This window comes from Pyxicephalus adspersus, chromosome 7, assembly GCF_032062135.1.
Source record: "Pyxicephalus adspersus chromosome 7, UCB_Pads_2.0, whole genome shotgun sequence".
Lineage (NCBI taxonomy): Eukaryota > Metazoa > Chordata > Amphibia > Anura > Pyxicephalidae > Pyxicephalus > Pyxicephalus adspersus.
This window is the reverse complement of record NC_092864.1, coordinates 24,705,393-24,718,695: the sequence shown is the minus strand read 5'-3', so window position 1 is coordinate 24,718,695 and position 13,303 is coordinate 24,705,393.

The window sequence follows — 13,303 nt, the reverse complement described above, 5'->3', positions numbered from 1 at the left end:
CTGTGCCAATTTATCCCCTTCTGATCACTCTGTGCCAATTTATCCCCTTCTGATAACCCTGTGCCAATTCATCCCCTTCTGATCACCCTGTGCCAATTTATCCCCTTCTGATCACTTACAGGTACGTTCTCGCCGGGGGAACTCCGTTAGGGCAGGGATCAGCGTGCTTCCGGGATCGCGGGGGCACGTGTGCCGGCTTCTCCTCGCTCGGCTCTGCAGGAAGGAGGAGACACACGCTGCAGCCAGGAGGAGAGGAGAGAAGAGGAGAAGCACGCAGGATCGCGGGATCGCGGTATCGGGTGAGTATGTTATTTTAATTATTTTTACAAACTGTGTTCGCCATATAAGACGCACCCACTTTTCCCCTCCAGTTTTTGGGAAGAAAAAGTGCGTCTTATACGGCGAAAAATACGGTACTTGCTTTGTAAGTGCTGCTCCCTCCCCGGCTTTGGCAGTAACATGTTGCTTCCTCAAGCAGAGGGAGAGACAGATGCAAACAGGTGAGTGGTATACCCCCCAAATGTGACTTTTAAGGAGATTCTGCCCCTGAAGAGTTCTTAATAATAGGATCACCACCTTGATCGTCCCTTAGGGCCTGTATCAGCAGATTGTGGACTTGTGTCATTGACATAAGTTTGACATTGTTGTCAGACAGTTCTAAGATCATTCAGAATTCATTTCACATTCAGCTGACCTGTTTCTGACCTACATTTGACCTACTACTAGCATGCAGCTGTCAGAATTAATATCATCCGGTTTATTAAATAAATGACTGTTATGCTTTAACCAATAAACTGTAAAATAAAGTCACCGGTTTAGCACTGGTTACAGCATCTTCACACTTTGTAAGTGAGCTATACATAGGCGATGAAGGCGAGCAGCTGTTGATGAGAACTGAATTAATCAGCTCTCACACAGCAGGGGAGGTTTAATACCAGCCTCCAAACCTTATTTCTGAACTGGAGAGCTCATTACAAGGATGTAGGCAGGCGGGTACAGAGGAAATCTTTCATGTAACAATATCATCTTCCTTTCATTCCTAATACATTTGACAGCTTTGTTCAATTGAAATAACAAAACAGTGATAAAGCTGAAAATTTCAATGACTAGTTATTCATAATTTTAGGGCATTTTACAGTAAGTGAAATTACATTTTAATTACAAAGAAACCATATAAAAACAAAGCTGACACCTTTTTGTTGCAGATGATGATTCTTCTAGAGGAAAATGTTCCTTGCTATGTCCCAGAATAAAGCCCAGGGGAGGTGAAGAAAGGACAGTGATACATCTTTAGCTGATTTGTACTTTTATTGCATAATAAAGATATTTACAAGAGAGGCTAATCCAGGTATTGTCTGCCATGTGGATTAGTTAGCAATACAGAGGCCAGTTTTTCACAATATTCAAGCTTGGATTTCTTCTCTGAATGCATTACAGTCATTGCAACACAATAATGACAACAAACCCTTAAAGTAAAACTATCACTAAAAATACACCTTTACAGGTGGAAAGCCAACGTAAGAAAAGAGCCGGTCTTACTACCCATTGCATTAGAAGAAAGTCCCTTCTGCACATGCCCGCTTTTAAAAAAGGGTTCTTCACCCTTTCATATAAACGAAAACATGTAATGCTAGGTCCCCTTGAAAAATCTTTGGTTTGGAGTTGTGCCAATGAGGGTGTTTGAATGTTCTCTTATTTCTGTAATACATTTTCTCCTACAATAAAATTGAGTATACTTGGGCCATATGAGCACAATACTTATAAGAAAGTTTAAAGAAAAATATTCAGACAGTTGTCTGTGGCTGCATATTTGACTGTCTTCTATGGGGCATGAGCAATTATTCCATAAATATATTATTCTGTATCTGTTTGTAATAATGGATTATTCTAGGTTGCCTGCGGCCAACTATTTTGTTTGCTAAAACTAATTCTGTACCATGTAATAAACATCCACTCATGGCAATGACTCAGTAAGCCATCATTGCAAGAAAAGAGAAACACAAAAGAAGATAACAGTGTATTAAGCATGTTCTGAGAACCGTGTTTCCTTTTCAAGCGGTAAACCCTAAATTTAACCACAAATAGTATTTTTAGAATGATGACAAAATAACAACGATAATGGTCAATGTTCAGTAATATATAGCAACCAGATATTAGGTCATCATAGTCAGATCTCTGAAAGATGATTTTTGAATAATTGCTGTAGGTAATAAATTCTGAACAGTGGCAAATCCCTTAGGAAATCAAAGTAAAGGTGACACAACTAATGCTAGAATTATTTGCATGTACAACAGGTCCAGTTTGTTATTGTATTGTCTAAAACCGGATGTATCTCATAAGACTGATCATAACAGTTTTTTAAGGGAATCTGGCAGTGAATTTACTGGTTTAACAAAGTATCTGTATATCAATAAGCTTTAATTCCAAAAAATATCATGTGTATGTGTCTATGAATATCAAAAAGCATTCAATGTATTTGTTTGTATTTTGACACAATAAAGAAGATAGATTGAACAGTATATAATACAATGTTATATTATTATTGATATTATTATTAATAATATTAAACAGGTTTTATATAACGCAAACATATTATGCAGCTCTGTACATTAAATTGGAGTTGCAAATGGCAGACGAATACAGACAGTGACACAGGAGGAGAGGACCCTGCCCCAAAGAGCTTACAATCTAGCAGGGGAGATATCAGATATCCAGATGTTTAATTTGATTCAAACCACTTACTTGTATCCATGGGTGGGTGGGGCTTGTAAGGATAAAAGAGGTTATGGGATATCAGGTGATGTTCCTAAATGGAAAATCCTAAATGGAAAATGGAAATTGTTTTTTTTCAGGCTACAACATATCACATACGTCTATGCTTCTATATTAAAACATAATTTATAATACATGTTTTGCATTTGCCTGGTCACAAAAGCAGCTTTTTATATTCCAGCTGCAGAGTAGTGCAAACAGCTGTACTTGTATTCTATAGTAATACTGCCTTAAGGTAACCATAACTGAAGGTAAAGAGATACATTATACATTCCACTTGAAACATGAAACTAAATCTATCTCACTTCCGAATACATTGAGTCATATATCTGTAGCCATTTTGAAAATTGAAGTAAACCTACTCTAATAATAACACAGTTATCGTAACAATCTAAGTAAGAAGAAAAAAATTAAGGGTCTTTTTTTTTAACATTCTTTATTTGTTTATTTTATGGGGGAAAAAAAGGAATGGGAAAGCATGAATGCATTACCAGTAAGAAACAAAAGGGTCTCTTTTAAAAAAATGTCTACAGGCCTTGGCATTAGGTCACATGGTTTTAGCTGAATTAGGTCAGGCCAACATTCAGTGCTAGGGTGCCAAGAAAGGGAGTGCACAGATCCTAATGCAAATAAAACCTTTGGTTTTTTGCTTGTAATCCCCAAGGAGACCACTTATTACCATAATCATGGCTAGCGGTGAGATTACAACCTAAGGTGAGTTCCAATAAATTGATCGAGGCCCAACTAGGATGGGAAGCCACAACCTCAATGCATCAAACACTGTGTTACTTCCAGGACTGTGATAACTGTGCAATGTGCTGTGCACTCTCATGCCAGGTATTAATTGAGATGGCAGTAGTTTGAATTTAACATTTGAATACAGGTCTACTTAACATTAGCAAAAAAGAAGCTCATATAATAATAGCAGAAGGTGTTGCATAGATCAGAGCATGTAACTATATTTTCCATATTGTGATATTTCTACATTTAAAAAACTTTCTTTAGGTAATAGATGAAAAGATGATACTTATTGGGAAGGTTCTGTTCAGAAAAAATAAACTTGTAGTTTTCATAGTTAAATATTTTATGTTTTTCTAAAACAGCAGAAAGGGATTAGTTTCTGTTCAGATACACGGACTCGAATAGAAGCTTTATCTGAAGTTGTATTTAAAGGGTAGGGGTAAGCAAAAAAAGGAAACACAGCAGTGTGTCAATCTTAGACAAGGACAAAAGGTCTTTGTTTAACAGGAGGTCTGGATGTGGTCAGATTTCTTCTTGAAATACTGAGGCCCATTGGCCAAAGAATAAGGTCCTGATCACACACTATGTCATTGTGGGCAGCATGGTGGCTCAGGGGGTTGGCACTCCGGCCTTTGCAGTGCTAGGTCCTTGGTTCAAATCCCAGTCAGCACACTATCTGCATGGAGTTTGCAAGTTCTCCCCGTGTCTGCGTGGGTTCCTTCCCCAAAAAATGCAGTTAGGTTAATTGGCTTCCCCCTAAAATTAGATTGTGAGCTCCTTTGAGGGACAGTTAGTGACATGATCATGGACTTTGTACAGTGCTGTGTAATATGATGGCACTATATAAATACTGTGTAATAATAATAAATTGCAGTTGCAGTAATGTTCAGTAAGTTGGGCAGACTTTACCATAACATCCAAAACATGCTTTGATATGGGTCCAATAGAGCAAAACATGAGCTTTGGTGTACAGAGCTAAAAAATAATAATCTAGCAAGCCTTTTCTGTGTCTTCTGATGTACATTGCAGCTCATTCATTTTAATTGGGCTTCCTAACACAGCATGCAGGAATGCACCTCAAAGGATGTACTGTAAATGCGTGTGTTGTGGTGTAAATAAGCCTCAATATATATGCCATATTTATATGAGTAAGTAAAAAATATATTTATATATATTTATTCATAACAACAATCAGGATTTAGGTGTAATGCATATCTGTGTATCCGGCCATTATTTACCAACATTCTGAATTTCTCAAAAAATACTTTACATAGTTATTTATTTCAAAATGTTTCCTACATAAAGCCATTAATGTTCTTTTGAGATCTGTCTGCTGTAATTTCCCTCGAGAGGAAAAATAAGAAATGAACTCCTCTGATATAAATAAGTAGAGAATGGAATAATAGCTTTTCTAAGGATTCTTGTATGAATATAATTTTGTAAATTGCTTTTAGGCCATGTTTAGTGACAGTTTCAAATGAAAATTGTTGTAAACATTATTAAATTTTATCAACCCTTTGGACTCTGTAAATTAAAATGAAATTAAACAAATGCACAACTTGCTGATGCGGATGGCAATAATAGAAACCCAGCAGGCCAGATTCACTAAGCACTGGTAAGCCATATCATGTCTTCATGCCAAGTCACGCAGGCAAGAGGGAGCATCAGTAAAGATGGATAAAATAATGCCATTACTAGTGGGCATACTGACACAGAGGTGTTCTTTTAGAGGGTTAACAAGCAGGAAGAGGATTACAGCAAGGAAGCTTAAAATTACAGGCCATACTCATGTCATTAAAGAACATATCATGCTAATATACCTTCCTAATTGCTAGGTGCACACATACAAGCAGGAACAGGACAATACATATAGTTCTTCATTGCTACGTGTTACTGTATCCTCTGTACAACATTCTGCACTGTAATAATCATGGTGGTTTATAGGGTAAAAACAGAATTAAGAAAGCCTCTTATTGCCATATTACATAAATCTGTTGTTTTTAAGGAAAATTCATATCACCATATTGGCTGATTAGGTTTAATCCAAGCCTCCTTGTGCGCTATGTGCCCAGATCCTTTAATAGACCTGTCACCTTCCTGGATAGGAAATAGGACAGCGACTGACTATGCGACTGACTATGCCCCCTCCTCTATGAATAAAAAGATCCTCTGGGAGCTGGTGTTCCCAAATGGTTGGGAGCAATAGGAGTGAAACTCTGTGCCCTTTTGGAAAAAATAGATTGACCTGTACCAAATATTGTACCAAGGTTATTCTTGCGGGAGAGGACCTTTTCCTTACATTGTGTTTTTGGGAAAACCAGACTTCAAAGGACCTTTTTATTCATAGAAAAGGGGACACATACTTACTGCCCCATGTCCTATCCAGAAATGTCCCAAGCCTAATAAAGGGACTGATTTAAAAAAAAATTGCAGACCTTTTTTATAATAAAGAAAAAAAAAAAAACTCTAGTTTTAACACACCCTAAAGCCTTAATATAAACGTTAAGATGTTGTATTATTTTGTATGACAATTTTTGAGAAGTGAAATTATTATTGTGTAAAAATGGCAAACTTACAGAAAACTAATATTTACTATTGTATGTGCAGGCATTCAGATGTTAATGAAGGACATACTGATGCCAATTAACCTATTGATTGCTACATAAACATGTTTTGTCCATCCTCTGCCCCCTCCAAGCAAATTTGTTAAAAATACTATGTTCAAGGGCTTTTCAATGAACATAAAAAGGTAGTGGCCAGCAACAGCCTACATTTAAAAATCAGCTATTCCTGCCTAAATTTTAACATTATTTGTTTTTTTAATTTTTTGTATCTCTGAGGACATTGTCCCACTGGTCCACCATATATCACCAGTAATTATGATGACAATTTACCACAAAAACAATGAAATTCTGACTTCCCTATTGACTGCAATGAAAAAAGCTGGATTTTGTGAAACTAGGAATACGGTCAGATTCTAGAACATAACGTCAGAATTTTGCCAAATTCACAATTCAAACATTTTGATTATGCCTACTTTCCTCTATAGTAGAAAAGTCCAACATGTGTCCTTAAGGACCAGCACTCATTTGCACTATTCATCCAACAGCAGTAAATGTATGGTTTAGAAAGACTCAGAAAATAACTGTTCATAGGAAAAACCTCAGCCTAGATGAATATTTTGGAAGAAGATATGCAGTTAAGCAAATGTGAAAATGCCTATATGGCTGGATGTCATTCTGGGGTACAGGGCATTCCTAGGCAGGCTGAATTGCTGACACCCACATATGATACCAAGCCTCCATGATAGCAAGAAATAAAGTCCAAAAAATGAAAGTGACAGGTCAGAGACATTCATGCTATAGATCATTTAGTTTGAAAATGTACTGTGCTCCATCTGAATTTCTGCAACTCCTTATGTAGTATGTGAGAAGCTCACAGTGTTCAGTGGGGATGTAATAATGAATTTGGAGCTGCGATAACGTGTGTTATAAACCTGCCTGGCGTTCAGCTTTTACTCCTTATTTTTTACCAAACACTGAAATATCAGTTGTGGGTGGACTGAATGTTTATGGAATAATAATAATTCAAAAATAATAGGAAACACTGATTTAGACTGAAATAGAAGCATTTTTCTCATTAAGGAACCACCCCCACATTGCATTCATGATTCCACTTCCTGGCATAGTGCATTGGCAGAATATTTTTGGGTCTCATAAACATACGCTTGAACAGACCAAGTGATAATCTAGAAATATTTTCTTGCTGGTAATATATCTAATATGAACATAAAGATGTACTATTCAATTTCAACAAGAGGTGTGCATGAGCAATAAAAACGTAAAAGAGTATAACCTATAGCAATCTTTGATTACTTATATTACTTACATAGATTGGTTACTAGGGATTACAGGATTTTGATGTTACATATGTAATATAAACACTTATAGTGTACTAAATAGCTGAAACTATGAGTAATTCCAAGATCAGGACAGACAGCTGTTTTCATTGCTCAGCAGCTACACACATGGCAAATGTTCTTTGACTATGTGCAATCATGGGTGCAGGTGTTTTGATATTCACAGTTTTAAAAACAACGGTGCATTTGGAAAGTTTTTAGTATACCAGATCATTCCTAAAGCCTATTCCTTATTGGCCATCTGGTTTGATCTCTGAATTATTTTATGGACTACAGTGGTATTGGTGTAAATCTCAGCCCGATCCCTGGATGTTTTGCCTCTTGATGCAGTACCAGTCTTCTGGTCACCAACATATTTCACAAATTGTAGCACCCCAAGAGAACCCATCTGGTACTGATTTGGCTATAGTAAAGTATTCTTTTTCTAGTTTTTGGAACAATGGGAAAATGTTCTTCTGAGAAGATTATGCACACAGCATCCGTCAAAGAAATGTAATGGTCAGCTATTGCTTTAAAGGGAAATAACAGTGATTATTAGGTCTTGGCCGCAGGAAGCCCCACCAGAAAACTCCTGCAGCAGGTCTGAATCCGCTCCTATTTTTACCTATGGTTAGCTAGTGGACACACTTAGAATTCCCATAATTGTGGAGGGGAATTAATAGCCCATCTTATTATGCAGATAATCAGGCTGATTCATCAAGCAAAATCAGAAGCTCGCTTGCGCATTCGTATTCACGATCAAAAATCGAAAGCCTTTAATCGATGAGAGGGGCTTATTTTAAAGACCTAACACAGTACCTGTCCCCATTGTTGCCAAGTTGCCATTGTTGCTAAGAGTGGCCTTCACATCCTAATCCACCTGGTCAAAGGCTTTCTCTGTATCTGTGGGTAGTAGTACAATGGGCAAAGAGCTTCAATTGGTGGTACCGGCCCAAAATAAATCATTGTGAAGATTAAAAAGAACCCTATTTGATAAGATTTTGGCTGGCTCAAGTTAGGGCACACAGCAGGATCCTTTCCTTTCTTTATATTAACTGTGATGTCGGCCCTAGGTGAATAAACTGGAGTTGTAAGTAATTGTAAATTGACTTGTAAGTAAGGAAGGTAAAAGCATTAAGGAAATGGGACACAGGTTAAAAAAAAAACTTTTATAGTATGGCAAAGTGAGGCCATCCAGCCCAGGAGATTTATCTGTGCTTGTTTCTTTAATCCACTGTTACAGTTTCTCCACAGAATCCTAAGCTAATACAGAAAATAAAAGTATTTTGTAAGCTAGAAGGTACTCCTGTATTTTATGTTTTTCCAAGAAGGACCCTGGCTAAAGCTGGATACACAGGTGCAATTATAGTCGTTGGAAAGGATCTTTCACGATCCTTTCCAACGACTAAGGACTGCACGATGCATGAACGAGCGCTGTACATACAGCACCTTTCTGCTCTTTGTAGAGGGGAGGGGGAGAGCAACGGAGCGGCACCCTGTTGCACGCTCTCCCCCTTCCCTTGCATTAGGATCGTTCGTTGTCCATCGTCCGTGGATCCGCGAGGATGGTCCTTCACACAATGGACGACGGGCGCTGTACACACGCCAGATTCCAGGCTCTTAGCCGATTATCAGGTGAGAACCATTGAATGTGTGTACGTAGCTTAACTCAGAGGATGATTAGGATTGTTACAGGAGGTCTTCCAGGTCAGCTGTCTTTGTTTGCTTAAGGTAACTATTTTGAAAAGAAGCCCCCTTATACATGCCTTAAGGGCTTTCCTGACACAGAGGGGTGCATTGTCCAAGGTCACATTAAGGGATAATATGATGTCTAACTTAAATCCAGCTAAATTCCTCCTGGAAGGAGGGTTCCAGGAGCAGACACTCATTGAGCAATCAGTGCCAAGACTGATGAAGTTCTTTTACAAGGGCAAGACATATAGAGATAGACATATGTTCAGAATTGGTAATGTTACCTATAGTCATTGCAGGAATTAAAGAGATGTCAAAATGCTTGGCCTGACAAGAACCAATGCAGGAATAGATTATTAAATGGTGCATTCCTTGCCCCAAGAATGGATGAAGCAGGCACCATTTATCCATAAACTGGTGGCCATGACAGGTCCTTCTAAATCCTTTGAGGTCGGAAAGGGACAAGGAGGAAGCAATGTGTCTAGCCTTGGCCTGGAGAGCAAAACTGAAAAATCTTCAGGATTACCAACCTACTAAAAAAACAACCCTAATGAAGCAAACAGAGACCGCATACTAAGTATAAAATGTTTGTCTAATCTGTTAAGCAGCAAAACGTACAATGCAAAACTGGAATCATTACAGTCATATGGCATATTCCCCTCATCTATCCATGAACGATGGTGTGCTTTGAAAGCCCTTGAGTGACTTTACTATAAAAGTCAGGGGCCCTGTGCATTGAAAATAATAGGACATTGCATTTTGGCGTATATGCATTGATGCCCATCCCATAGTGGTGTGTATGATTCCCTTCCCAATGTCTGACACATGGACAGCATTGAAATCAGTTGTTGTTTTTTTTTTTAGACATTTTTGGGGGTATCTGAGAAATATGGTACAATATCAGCAAATGATTGCATTATAAGTCAGTAGATATGTATATTGCTCCAAACAATTTCATATTTTATTTGCATTTATAGGAAAAGTTCATTCTAAAGACTATTTTGAAGATCATTAGATGAATCATTGTTCTGAATATGGAATAAAGAACAGCATGTGTAAAGATTTTTACAATTTCACTTTATGGTTTACATATTATTTCATGTTTTGGATTCGTACTGACTATAATGAATTCAGTTTTGAATTTTACATTTCCCTGACGACTAACAGTTTTGACAAATATTTTCACACATAATGTCAGACTGCTTCATTTAGGAGGATTTGTAAGTTGGTTTATGACTTTTACAGTATATTTGTTTTCATCATAAAAAATAAATATTACAGATTCATAATTTTTATTGCATATAGTTGATATATGTATATATATATATATATATATATATATATATATATAATATAAATGGAAAAAGGCCTGATTTATTAAAGCTCCAAAACAGGAGAAGATAGACAAATATTGGACAACCTGAGTGATCTGGACATTTTTTGTTTTTGTTTTTTTTTTTTATTTTAATACCTGTTGGAATCAGACACATGTGTTTTGCACTCTTCGAGGATAGGACATTTTTTAATTTGGAGAATCTGAAACAGAATAATCAGATAAATACATAGTTTAAATTATTCTCCCACAAATATGTCAACATTTTGAGACTGAGTGAGAGAGAGAAAAAGCAAGAGACACAAAGAAAGTGGGAGAAAGAGAGGGAGAGTAGGAGCCAGACTGAGGGAAGGAAAGAATTCAAAGAAAGAAAGCATGAAAAAGAAGAAAGAGACAGAGAGCAGGAAAAAGGGAGGGAGTATGAAATAGAGAACTAAAAAGCAGAATGAAAGGAAGAGAATGCCACAGGGAAAACATGAAAAAGAGTGGGACACAGAGAGTGAGAAATATTAAGATAGAGTAAGAGAAAGAACGCATAAGAGAAAGAGAGACAGTATGAAAAATAGCTCAAGAGACAGACGTAAAGACCACATACAACAGAGATAAAGAGACAGAAAATGTGTTATACAATAGGAAAGAAAATAAGAAAGAGATAGCATGGCAAACAGGGCAAAACAAGACAGAGAGCATGAAAATGTGTCAGAAAGTAAGAGCACAGGAAAAAGATAAAAAAAAGAGCTAGAAAGCATGAGAAAGAAAGAGCGCAAAACCAGAGATGTGACTCAGAGAGAGGGCATCATAAGGAGAAAGCAGGAGCGCTAGAAAAAGAGAAAAAAAGAATGAGACAGAGAAAAGGAGCTATACATTGTAAAGAACAGGACAGAAAGAGTAAGTTAAGTGTAAGATGGAAAGACAGATGAAAGAAGGAGCTGTATTTTTTAAAAGGATAGGATGAAATGCTGTATAACAAATCTCTTGGGAAGGAGAAATAAAAACACTTGTCATTGTTTAACTCATTACAATGTTTCTTTTATGGAGATTTTTTTGTGTCATGTGGGATAGAGAATTGGATAGTCAAGTCTATTGGGTACCAGTAGATAGAATGCATGTAGGAGTTGCACTGCATTGTCAAGGGGAAATAAAGACAAAATATGGACGCAGGAAGAGCATATGCCCACAGTTAAAAAGGCAGCACAAGGGTTATTGGTACTATTTTATTACACAGTATTTAAATGGCGCCATCATATTACGCAGCGCTGTACAAAATCTATAGTCATGTCACTAGCTGCCCCTCAAAGGCGCTTATTATTTAATGTCCTTACTATAGTCATATGTCTTTTAATACAGTCTAAGATCAATTTTGGGGGTAGCCAAATAAAACTAACTGCATGTTTTTGGGATGTGGGAGGAAACCGGAGTACCCGGAGGAAACCCATGCAGACACAGAGAGAACCTGCAAACTCCATGCAGCTAGTGTCCTGGACAAGATTCAAACCTGGGACCTAGAGCTGCAAAGGTCAGAGTGTTAACGTCTGAGCCATTGTGCTGTCTTCCTAGTAAGGCAACATCAGTAGAAAGAAGATTATTGTACTGCATGAAAGATAATCTACAAACAGTTTTAATAGTGATTTATTTTCTTGGAGGACATTCATGTTCCTAACTCCTCCTGACTGCAACTAATATGTAAACTAAGCAAGGTTGTTTACATTCTCTGTGGCTAAGATTTAATGTATATTGCTTTGTATGGCTTTGAAAGCTGCAGGGAATGATTAAGTATGGATAAAGCACTTCATTTATGGTATATGTTTGAAAACACAACAAAAGTCCCCGTAAACTAGGGATCACCATAGCAACTATAGTAGTTACTATGAGGCCTGGAGCCAAGTAGGGGCCTAGTAACACATAACACATACCCAATTTTGGACCAAAGTGTTTACACTCAACCCCCACTTCTGTCAGATGTCTAATGATCAATGTGCCAGGCATTGCTAAAAAGCAGGACATTTGTAGTGGGAGTAAGTTAAGTTAGCAAGACAAAGGACATTTGTAAAAGGGAAAATGTCTCTGTTTTGGGGATGCAGAGGGGGCTACTATCCAAAATGTTGCTATGGGGCCCAGTGATTTCTAGCTATGTCCTTGGAAGGTACACTTAACTTTCAATATTATCCTTAATAATAATGGCAAATAAACAATATGCACTCTGTAAATGTAGTGCTGCACTTGAGACCTCTATAGTTGACCACAAGTTACAGTCTGTGTCGTACTATACACCTATCGAAAAGGAAGATTGCACTGTACATGGCCATACACCATTGTTATTTTTTTTTAAATTAAGAGCCTGATTAATAAGGATCCCCAAGACTGGAGAAGACAGACTATCATGAAACATCCTGCGTGATCCAGTAAACTTGGAATGGATCTAATCCAGAATTGAAACATTTGATCACCCAGCTTCTAATATGATGGTTTACCTTCCCCAGTCTTGGAGAGCTTTAGTAAATCAGGTCCTATAAGTGCATTTGGTAAATGGTAGTCTTTGGTTTGGTAGTCTTTAGAGCAGTGGCAAAGACTGAAGGGGAATCCTGCAATCTCCTGGAATACTTGCTTCACATATCCCAGGAGCCTGTTGGCTGCTCCTTCTGCACATGCCCAAGATTGTGCATGGTCATCGGGGGCTTTCTTATAATGTAAAAAAAAAAGGGCTTAATCTCATGCATGCACAGTGGGATCAGTATTCTTTTTTACATTTGCAGAAAGAAACATTACCTGATCCTGCACCTCTGCAGTGCAAGTTCAGGTGACATGAAGAAAAACCCAGAAGAGAGAAGAAAAAATATGGCTTTGTCCACTGTTGTGTCCAGAGCCAG